The following is a 12,653-nucleotide window of genomic DNA, read 5'->3' as shown; positions in this document are numbered from 1 at the left end:
TCGCTCAAAGTCCGTCAACTGCACATACGGTTCACGTCCACGCTGTCGCGGCATGCTACCAGTGTTAAAGACTGCGATGGAGCTCCGTATGCCACGGCAAACTGGCTGACACTGACGGCGGCGGTGCACAAATGCTGCGCAGCTAGCGCCATTCGACGGCCAACACCGCGGTTCCTGGTGTGTCCGCTGTGCCGTGCATGTGATCATTGCTTGTACAGCCCTCTCGCAGTGTCCGGAGCAAGTATGGTGGGTCTGACACACCGGTGTCAATGTGTTCTTTTTTCCATTTCCAGGAGTGTATTTGGAATATCTTGAATAGATACATGAAACTCATAATGGAATCTGCCGCTGCCAAAAAGTTTGCTTGATATTGCAGGTTTTCAGTCTGTGTTCATTATTCGTGGTTCTGATGTTAAGTCCTTGAACGACATTCGAGAAAAAAAAAATTCAAACTATTCAGCTTTGCCAACAAGAGCTTCAATGAAAAGATTATTTCCACCGTACATTGCCCTACTTGTAACACTGGTGTTAACCACAGACAACAGTTCTGTTTCAGATGACGCTACATCACAATAAACGCGGCACTTGTAACTTGCTCCAGCTGCGAGACTGCGGTACCCCACTTTAAACCGCTATGCACGGCGCGACGCAGCTCCGCCCAAACTGAGTGAGCGTGAACCCTCATATTCCTTTGACGTGCCGACAACATGCGCAACGTGTTCAATGCGGAGAGTTCAGTGTGGACGCGTCTTTACGTATTCAGAGTATTTTATTAATACACTCTGAAATTATACATAAGACTGGTAAACGAATCTCCACTGACGAGAAATAGATATTGGTGTATTATGAACATAAAAATATTTAGATATGTTTGTTACTTTAGTTTGCAGAAATATATGACCTACAGTGCAACAACGGAAAAGTAGAAGCATTGCTTACAAACGTTGGTGGATGCATGAGATTCTTAAAGTAGGAAAAACTACCTTCTAGGTACCTAAAGAATGGAGGATGAAATGGGACTCAGAAATTACTACAAAAGTTTCCGAAAGGCATGTAGAGATGAGTGAGCGACGCACTTTTGCACTCATAATTCACTGAATATTCTTCGGATAACAGGAAGGAGTTACTTAAGTTCGAAGAAGCCCGCCCGGTTGGGCGTGCGCTCTAACGCACGGCTTTCCGGGCGGGAAGGAGCGCCTGGTCCCTGGCACTGAATCCGCCCGGCGGATTTGTGCCGAGGTCCGGTGAACCGGCCAGTCTGTGGATGGTTTTTAGGCGGTTTTCCATCTGCCTCGGCGAATGCGGGCTGGTTCCCCTTTTTCCGCCTCAGTTACAAAATGTCGGCGATTGCTGCGCATGCAAAAAGTAAATCATTTTCCGTGAGAAAACTACTGCACTGAGTAATGCAGCTATTGTTCTTTTACATAAAGAATTCTTTTTTAGCGGCGCAGTAGATGACTCAAATTTCAGTTTTATGCTTTACCGCGTACACCACCATTACTCTACCACGCAAACATAGGTGTTACACTCGTCTGATGTGAGACGTTCCCTGGGGGGTCCACCGACGGCCGAACCGCACAATAACCCTGGGTTCGGTGTGGGGCGGCGGAGGGGTGAAGTGGACTACGGTAGTCGTCGTGGGGTTGTGGACCACTGTGGCTGCAGCGGGGACGGAGCCTCTGCGTCGTTTCTAGGTCCCCGGTTAACATACAATACAATACAATAACTTCGAAGAATCCTATTAAATATGACCAATAATGAAAACACAGCCACTTCGTCATCAGACTGCGATATGAGATTAAGATGCAAAAGAATCAAAAATTTTTACCGCATAGTTTCCCTGCAATAGCTTGACAACCATTGCATAGCGAAAAAACATGCGAATCCAGAATCTGTCGTTTTGAATTTCTTATGCAAAAAATGTCCGCAGCTCGTGGTCTCGCGGTAGCGTTCTCGCTTCCCCAGCCTGGGGTCCTGGGTTCTATTCCCGGCGGGATCAGTTATTTTCGCCTGTCCCGAGATGACTGGGTGTTGTGTCGTCTTCATCATCATCATTCATCCCCATTGCGGTCGGAGGAAGGCAACAGCAAACCACCTCCATTAGGACCTTTTCTAGTACGGCGGTGCGGGTCTCCTGCATCGTTCCCCAACGCTCTGTCAAGAAGCATAGGACTTTATTTCCATGCAAAAAGTAAATCATTTTCCGTGAGAAAACTACTGCACCGAGTAATGCAGCTATTGTTCTTTTACACAAAGAATTCTTTTTTAGCGGCGCAGTAGATGACTCAACTTTCAGTTTTATGCTCTCCTTGAATCAAATCTAGTTGCATACACGATTCTTCGCGTGGCAGGGGGAAAACGTCTGACACAAAGAACTGTGACAATGAGATTGAAAAATGAATAACTGCGTACTGCGATTTACAGGAGCAGTGCTGGCACCTGTTTTTTACATACCTAGATCAGGCTTTTTCAGGAGGCAGCTTGTCGAGTACAAGCGTTGTGATAAAATGGGGAGAGCAGATAACGGTATGTAGCGCAAAGTGTGCGCTTTCTTTCGAAGCGTGACCAGATATTAAAGCTTTTTGATCACAAGCGAAGCCATTCACTACACTATGATGAGAGTGAATACTCACTCTTTTATTGTTTATGAGAATACTGTAACAAAATAGACTTCTTTAAGGATTTTTCTCGCCCGATATTTCCTCGACTCACGAGCTTGCTATCACGATTATCTCCACGTCTGGAACCACACAGCTGTTTCTCCAACGTTAATTTCACAGTGAAAAAGTCGGCTTGAGGCACATGCTGAGGCCATCTCTATTCTTAATGTGAAGTAACTTTTAGATTGTAACTGGGTACGTCATTTATAGCGATATTTTTAGGATTTCTGTTCAGTGGCAACAGAACTACAGATAAAAAAGAAATTTACACACCTACTTACGTCTTATCGACTCAGATATTTATGTCCAGTAGTAAACGAAAGGCAGTTCTGTTAATTAGGAATTTCTTATCCAACAGTTAGCGCTTGAATAGGAAAAACCTCACTTACCTGTTTATATTTCTCGTTTGAATCCGAAACACCTTGAGAAGGTAGTGAAATCGGAGGCATTCACTTCGTGTCCGTCAACTTGGTTGGCGAGCTAACAACTGACTCACGAAAGAACAATGAACGAGCCGGTAACTCGGTGGCCTGCGCTCGAAGTTCCAATAATCTCTGTCGTTAATACATGCGCTGTAATCTCCGCCTCGTACCGTCATGCGTTAATGCTCATTTTTGACATTTTTAGAATTAGCAACCTATCTTAAAGTTATTAGTCTAATGAGGTAGTTTCACTGGTTTCTTGAAGCAATTTAGTTACATGACTGTAAAGAATCTAACCTTTCGTGTTTTTACCCCCCCCCCCCCCCACCTTCCCAGAACTCCAGGTTGGGAAACACTGCACCAGAGGAACAGACACTCAGGAAATGGGTACCATTCTGCAGGTACATCAGGTGTAGGAGATTTAGGATGCAATCAATTACAAAATAATAGCGGATGGAATAACGAGAGGAGAAATAATTGTGGGCTACAAAACATAAGATGGAATAGTCAGAGAAATGATAATGGACCACTGAAAGGCAGATGGAACAATCCGGGAAACAAACACAATGAATAGCAATTTGGTTAGAATAACGGAGGAGGAGATATGGAGGAAAGACGTGCAGAAATTAGTGAAATCTCTGAGCCAAACCTACATCTCATACACAGCCGACCGCAACACTGACTGCAAGAAAATTTGAGAGAGGCTAATTCTACACTCACTACACAAAACGGAACCACCCTTATCAATGTAATGAAAGACGACGATATTTCTAACGTATTTTTAGAAGAGAAATTGACAAGAACTATATATTGTCATAAAGGTTACTATAGAAAATGCAGAATCGACATTTGACAGATGCAGGATAGACTGTAAGCGGCCAGAAATTCCGTTGAGAAAGGTAAGGATAAAGGGCGCCATCTTAGGGAAGACTACCAAAGTACACAGGCAGGTGATACTTGAACTAGTGTGCTATGGAAACGGTAACAGGTAATTTTCTGGTGGTCCCCAAGCTGCGACATAGATAATCTCTGGGATGGACGTCCTCAGTCACTACGGAGCATTATTAGGACTGGGACGAGGTAAAGTCATTGTGCAAAAAGGGGAGAAGATGCTCTTTGATCTGACGAACAAACCATTCATGCACATGCACTGGTGGGACGTTTGAGACTGTGTGTGGGCAAAGGAGTTTGCGAGAATAGGAATACGAACTGTGAAGGAGAAGATGACGAGGATTAAGGAGGCGATGAAGAGTTGATGAAGAGGGAAATCAGCCGTGCAATCAGTGAGCATGTCCAACATCTTACCAACATAGTTGCAGAAAATAAAGAAGAGGTGAAGGAAATGTTAATTGAGAACCGCGACAAATTTTTACCGAAAACTGGGACGATCAACAATTTTCAGTATACTTTTAGTGTGGAGGAACGTGGAGAATTTTTTGTACCTCCTTACGCCATCCTGCTTGCTTATCAATAGGACGCATGTTGAAAGATAATGTGATTGAAAATGCAATTTCCAAGTATGTGGGGGAGTTGGAAAATAAGTTTCCCCTGTCGACTGTGTGAAAGGAAAGAAAAAGAGAATGAGACGTTAAAGATAAGACATGTTGAAAGGTAATGTGATTGAAAATGCAATTTCCATGTACGTGGGGGAGTTGGAAAATAAGTTTCCCCGTCGGCTGTGTGAAAGGAAAGAAAAAGAGAATGAGACGTTAAAGATAAGACATATCTTTATTTTTCTACATAATTTCCAAGTACATTGAGACATTTGTCATACCGCTTTATAAGCTTCAAAAAGCCTTCCAGGAAAAAATCAGGGCGTTGCATACGGAAGAAGCGTTGAATGGCTTGTTTGACGTCAGCACTGTTGCCAAAACGCCTTCCGCCGAGAGTCTTCTTCAAAGCAGGAAGCAGATGGAAGTCACTTGGTGCGAGATATGGACTGTAAGGCGGGTGGTGTAGGCGCTCCCAACCAAGAGTTACAATATGGTTTTGCGTTTCCGTCACCGCCTGTGGTCTCGCATTGTCATCCAACAGCAGAATGTCAGATCTGAGAAGGCCAGGCCGCTTTTTCCGAACAACCTCTTTCAATTTCGATAGAGTGGTACAGTACCGCGCAGCATTGATGGTCCAAGCAGAAAGTCCAGCAGCAAAACTCCTTTGGCGTCCCAGAAAACGGTGAGTAGCACTTTACTTGCAGACGGAGTGCTTTTGAACTTCTTTCGGACAGGTGATGATGGATGTTTCCGCTCCATGGATGCGGCCTTCGATTCGGGCGTGTAATGGTGGACCCACGTTTCATCCCCCGTCACAATCCGAAACAGAAGGTCATTGCCAGATTCATAGTAACGCACGAACTGTTCCAGGCTGAACGCCATGCGTATTTCCATGTGTGTCGGGGTCAGTTGGCGGGGCACCCATCGTGCTGATACCTTCCTGTGTCGAAGAACGTCGTGGATGATCTTGTGAGTTCGCTCATGCCCGAACAACCTCTTTCAATTTCGATAGAGTGGTACAGTACCGCGCAGCATTGATGGTCCAAGCAGAAAGACCAGCAGCAAAACTCCTTTGGCGTCCCAGAAAACGGTGAGTAGCACTTTACCTGCAGACGGAGTGCTTTTGAACTTCTTTCGGACAGGTGATGATGGATGTTCCTACTCCATGGATGCGGCCTATACTTGAGTATTGCTCATCAGTGTGGGATCCGTACGAGATCGGGTTGACGGAAGAGATAGAGAAGATCCAAAGAAGAGCGGCGCGTTTCGTCACAGGGTTATTTGGTAACCGTGATAGCGTTACGGAGATGTTTAGCAAACTCAAGTGGCAGACTCTGCAAGAGAGGCGCTCTGCATCGCGGTGTAGCTTGCTCGCCAGGTTTCGAGAGGGTGCGTTTCTGGATGAGATATCGAATATATTGCTTCAACCTACTTATACCTCCCGAGAAGATCACGAATGTAAGCTTCAGTCTGGAACCGCGTGACCGCTACGGTCGCAGGTTCGAATCCTGCCTCGGGCATGGATGTGTGTGATGTCCTTAGATTAGTTAGGTTTAAGTAGTTCTAAGTTCTAGGGGACTGATGACCACAGATGTTAAGTCCCATAGTGCTCAGAGCCATTTGAACCATTTTGAACCACGAATGTAAGATTAGAGAGATTCGAGCGCGCACGGAGGCTTTCAGACAGTCGTTCTTCCCGCGAACCATACGCGACTGGAACAGAAAAGGGAGGTAATGACAGTGGCACGTAAAGTGCCCTCCGCCACACACCGTTGGGTGGCTTGCGGAGTATAAATGTAGATGTAGTAGATGTAGATTCCAAGTTTTGCCGCTACACCGTCGATGGTGATACGTCGGTTCGCTTTAATCATGTCATCCACCTTCCTGACATTTGCATCTGTAGTGGCCATGCGCGTCCGTTCAGGTCTCGGTGTGTCCTGCACTTGCTGACGTCCATCGCTGAATTTCTGGCACCATCTCAGCATCATTTGCCTCGACATCACACCTGACCCATACACCTCAACAAGGCGATTATGAATTTCTGTGCCGATACTCCACGTGCCCATTCATAGCGGATAACAGCTCTCACTTCCGCCTTTGACCACGACTTCAAAACGCACCTTCTCTCCATAGCTCCGGGAAAAGACTGAGCGGTTGGCCTCCGCTTTGCGCAGGCACTGCGACAGCGCCATCTGCTCGATCGCGGACGACCTCTACCCAATGGTGTATCGGTGTCTTGCATGTGCGCGTTCACCTGCCGTGTCGTCTTTCGCCCATATCACACAACTCTGGCCACAATCGACAGGGGAAACTTATTTTCCAGCTCCCCCTCGTATAACAGCCCTGCAGCATCATTCAAAGGAAGGACGGTCAATACACCTCGTGTTAGATTCTAGACAGATCAATACAATTATCACGTAGGAGATGGCAGGCCAGAGGAACTAGAAGAACTATTACAAAGATTTCACTGGGTGAAAGTCATATCATCAATCGACCTTCTCGCAGATAGAGCTGTATCCTTCTAGGCAGAAATACACGGCTTTTATCGTTTGAGGTCGATTCTACCATTTCTGACCACTACCCTTCATCCTAAATATATCTTCAGCTGCATTTATTCACGGCTTGAATGGAATTCACGATGAATCACTTAAGCAAGACATTACCTGTTACGTCGACGATCTATTGATCGCAAAGGAAATGTGGAGAGAGTGCAACAGAGGCTTAAAAGAATTGCTCGGTGCTTTAAGAAACCACGGGGTAACTATTAATACAAGAAATCTTGTTGAGCGACTCGGAAAGTGGAATTTTAAGGATACATTGCATCAGTGGAAGAAACAGTATTGAACTCGGAAAAGATGGATGTGGTCACACGGTTCCCAACGTCTTGCACCAGAAAGGACTTGAGAGGATTTCTTTTTATAATATATATATATATATATATATATATATATATATATATATATATATATATACGTTAGCAGCACCGAGAGTCTGTACGTTAACAGAGAAGAAGACACCGTGGGTGTGGGATGCACATGCAGAGAGTGTATTCCATGCTCTGTAACAATTATTGGAGCTGTTACCAGCTCCAATATTGTCACATCTCGACTTGTCAGCTGATGTTTGCTTGGCGACTGACAGCGCCAAGATAGGCGTCAGAGACCTGATATTCCAGAAAACGTAAGTGAATGGAGAGACTGTAGGGAAGCTATAGGATTTGGAAGCCACGTACTGTCCAAATGTGAAAAGAATTATTTATTGACAGTAATCAAGACTTTAGCCATGGTGTGGGGGCTTAAAAAGTTTCTCTGCTTGCTCTTCGGACACAAGACCATAGTGGTTACCCATCAGCGAGCACCAGAGTTCCTGCTGACAGCCAAGTTTACTCAAGATAGAGTGATGCAGCGGGTTCTCTTTGTGCAGCTGTACGAATTCGCAATCAGATACGTGACAGGCGAAACAAACATAACAGCCGATGCACTGTCTTGTTCACAAGTAGGAGAGAAGTAAGAGGTAATGGAGGATGTTGAAGATAATAACTTCAGTTTATATTATCTGAGAAATGTGGCATATGGGAACTGCAGAAGATTGTAAGGTAACAGGACACGGATTTGGTACTCAGACATCTGAAGGGTAAATGGTGAGATAGGGAAAAAGCCACAATCAAGACTATTTTATATTGTTAGAAAAGGAATCCTGTTTCATCGTAAGAGTGTTACTGAATAACTGCAGGCGCTTTGTTTCCCAGAGGAGCTAATAAATAAAGTCACATGGCACACCCACCTCGGATGCACGCATTTTGGGCTGAAGAAATGTTTTTAAGTTGAAAACCTTATACCACATTAGTAACTTGGGCAGAGGATAAAGAAGTTCCTTTCCGTATGAGATACATACCAAAAGGCAAAACCAAGCACTCAGACAATGCAAGCACCACTCTCTTCACTTGTCTCAAATAAATTGCGACACCTCGCGGTAGCAGACTTGATGGGTCCACTCCACTGCCCGTGACATGCCACAACTTTATGTGTATATTAGTTGTTGTGGAGCTCACATCCAAATTTGTGACTCACACTATTATGTGGAGTGACCGCACTCACAGTATCAAAGGCAATGTGCACGGACCTCTTGGCACAAGTAGGATGGGTTGATAGAATTATCTCAGACAATGGACCACAGTTTAAGACGGAATCATGAAGAACCACTCTGAGAAGTCAGAATGTAGCCTACTTATATCTAACATACCAGCCGAGTTCAAAAACCGTCGCATGGGGAACTTGAAAATTTGTGTTGTATCTACTGCCACAGACAACATGAAACGTAGGATGTATTGCTAAGAGAATTCTAGAATGTGCTTAATGAGATGTCACATGGTTCATTTCTGTTGCCAAATGGTTCAAATGGCTCTGAGCACTATGGGACTTAACATCTGAGATCATTAGTCCCCTAGAACTTAGAACTACTTAAACATAACTAACCTAAGGACATCACACACATCCATGCCCGAGGCAGGATTCGAACCTGCGACCGGAGCGGTCGCGTGGTTCCAGACTGAAGCGCCTAGAACCGCTCAGCCACACTGGCCGGCTTTCTGTTGCCACCAATGGCTGTTCTCAAGAATCGGATACCACCTGAGAGATTGCAACTACCAACTGAGGGCGAGGACTCAACACTGAGAAATAATTAATCGGGCGTTGTACATGATCTGTGTGGGGGAAGAAAGAGGAAAGAGGGAGTAAGGGACAGAAGGTACTTGTCAAGTCATTCCGCCTGCAAGTAAACAAAAGAGGTTGTGTCGCAAGTTTTTCTCTGTTTACAATTGGCCACTGAGAATTAGGTGTATGCAAATGCAAATGCATATGAATTGGAAACCACGAAGTAAAAGAAGTCAGTTGGTGTTCACCACATCTGCCACATCAAGCCTCTCATAGAGTAAACAATAATGATGAATACTAGGATTAGTGCAGCAACGAAGATGAGAAGAGATTTGTGGAAGACATTACTATTGTATTGTGCCATGAAGTACTGATATCTTAGTCACTGAAAGATGTATAAACATAACAGCAACTTGTATGGAAGATCAGCATTTAGCGGGAAACAGAAATAATTTAAATAAAATATGTATCATACCTCAACATGTAAACCTTCACAGAAGAGTTAAGTCTAAAGTGTACTCAGGAGAAACTTGTAAGTAACAAGTTACACTGACGACTAGTACGCAGGGAAGATTGGCATAATTTTTACAGAGGAGAGGTGTCAAGCTGTGAGAGATATGTTAACGAAGTGTTGCACATGTCAGACAGCTGTTGCAAGGGATAACATGTGGACACGAAGCCTCAGCTGGTCCTCTGTATTTAGTAGTTATTATAATTGTGTGGTTATCAATTGATAGTGTGGCATTATGAGCTTTTTTATTCTGTTGATACTGACCAGCATTAAAGATGATGAGTTTTATATGTATTGACGTCCTCGCCAGTGATGGAAGTGGATATGATTTTATTGAACTTTATGTGTTTGTAGTCATATGGTATCAGAGGATGTCTGAATGAATTGTATGTTCAACGTTAACATTGTTTGTGTTTTTATAGGAGCATGAATGACACATTTTGGGGGTGGCAAACCAGATCGCTAGTCTTGTGAAAGATGACGTGGATGAGCGATGACTATGAGAATATGAGCCACACAACAGAACATTCAAATGTTTACCAACGAGCAACAATCCAGTACACAGTAACATCATGTAATTAGAGATGGAATATACTGTTTCTTTAATTTCTTTTATTTGTTGATAACACACAATAAGAAGAACACAATGAATAAATGGAAGAACCATGGGGAATGATGAATGATATTGAGATTTTTGAGAGTATTATAATGATAAAGGAAGAATAACGTATAAAAGTTACTGACATGAAGGTATATAATTCAGGTTGAACAAAGATAATATGACAAGCATCTCAGGCTGGTTTCTGGTTTGCGAATGGTAATCTTTAACGAGAGATAATTGATTTATGTAGATATACTGTAGAAGGATATAATTGTGTGTACTGAGATTTTTGTCTGCAGGAGAGCGCAGCAGTATACCATGACAACGAAGGAAAAGTAAAAGGTGCGGAAATTGGATGGTTCCATCCAACAGTGAGAGCCTCAGTATGAATCAGAGACCTTGGTCATTTATTAATTATTCTGGCTAATAGTTATTTGTATGCTTAATAGGAATAATTAGTTTTACTTCGCATGCGATTTAATTAAGCTTGTTAGACATAATGCATGGCTTGTATAATGAGGTACAACCTAATGCAATAAATTATCATTAACATGGTACTAACCTGCTCTTCACCAATGATAGTATTATGAACAGATTTCATATTGCCAGCAGCAGTGCTAATTGTAGAAACCATAACAATAAAAATGTATATCATGTGTATTTCTATTGTAGGAGAAGGATTCGAAAAATTGAATTCACACTTAATGTCAACCAGATCACTATTAGTGGTCAGCAATTCTTTGTATTTTTATGGTTAAAGTCACTCCACTTTGTACAGTTCATGGAGATATTCATTAGGATGTATGCTAGATTCTAGAAAAATTTAATGTACTGAATTTAGTCCAAAGGACTGCGCAGAACCACATGGAGACAAGGAGTGGAGACACAGAGACACGTGGCAGGCTGGCAATCCAAAGAAATGGAATGCTGAGGGGGAGGGTGACATTGAGAACGAAGACAACACACGTCACGGCACAGTAGCATGGAGGCCCAGAGCACTGTTCCAGCTGATGGTCTGCTGGACGACAATTGTCTGGCAACTTTTGGCAAGGTGCAGAATGGTGCTCGGCACAAGCAAGGCACAGTGGGGAGGTCACAAGAGGTGAGGAGTGAATGACAACCGGTGACTGGCCCATGAATGCAAAGACGAGCAGCGGTCTGTTTAAGCAGTGGAACCGATATCAACAAGGGATTCCTATGGCACACGGGTGCTGGAGTCAGGCCACAACAAATGAACGTTGTACCTCAGCCAATTCTGGACAAGACGTGTCAGCCACACCATGGCACAATTTAATCTTTTCTCCTGCTGCAGACCAGTATCCACTAGCCAGTCTGCACCACAATGCAGATCTTTGCTGCACAACATTGTCTACAATATTTCTGTCCTTACACCAAGAACTTTTTCATGGCAGAATTGATGTACAGTACAGATTAGCATATCCTGTTTCAATAGAACCTTTGGATAGCGTGGAATGACTGTCCAAGCTACTCCATACCTACTTCCTGTGTAACTCTAGCGAGTAAAGTAGTAACACTGTCAAGGTACAGTTGAACTGACAACCACGACCAGCACCAGTCCAATTGGCATGAACGTTGGAGACACTACTGACTGCTTATTCCCGGCCACCCATTTATGGCCAAGGTACTGTTATGATTGGAAAATGGTAGCCATACATCTTCGCACAAGGTGACGACATTCAGCGTCACTGTTACCCCTTTGGACTATATATGCGAAAGTTGGGAAGAGGATCCACTGTCCTCTGTACAGACTATTTCTACTATGCAACACGTCCACACGGCGAGCAATGACTAGTCGGTTGCATCAAACTAATCTGCATGCCCTCCAGCTGTACATTGTGTCTCAGAGAACGCCATTACACTTGTGTGACGGAAGTGATTCAGTGCATGTCCAACATTCGAAGAAAGAATTAAACTCGAAGATCAAGCTCACATCATTTTTCTCTGCGGGTTTGTAAGATCTCGTTATTTATTTAGTATCATATTTTGTTTTGTTGTGCCTTTTGATATCTCACGCGTTTCAGTCTTGTAAATGTGCCATATTACACATGTTTACGTAATAAGAATTCCACAATTACACATACTCTTTATTCAGTTTGTTTGTCATTGTCACACCATGCTTTTCACATCAAAGTTATTTAGTGAATAAAACACCTGATTGTCGTGTGTAGCATTTTATTCACATACAGTAGCTGCTTAAGCAGTTTGAAAACATGGTAGTAATGTATTAATATATCGTGTTTCGATGTATTGTATTACCTAGAACTATAGATCACTATATAAACTTTTTTATGAA

The sequence above is a fragment of the Schistocerca cancellata genome, chromosome 4 (assembly GCF_023864275.1).
Source record: "Schistocerca cancellata isolate TAMUIC-IGC-003103 chromosome 4, iqSchCanc2.1, whole genome shotgun sequence".
NCBI lineage: Eukaryota > Metazoa > Arthropoda > Insecta > Orthoptera > Acrididae > Schistocerca > Schistocerca cancellata.
This window is presented reverse-complemented; position numbering follows the sequence as displayed.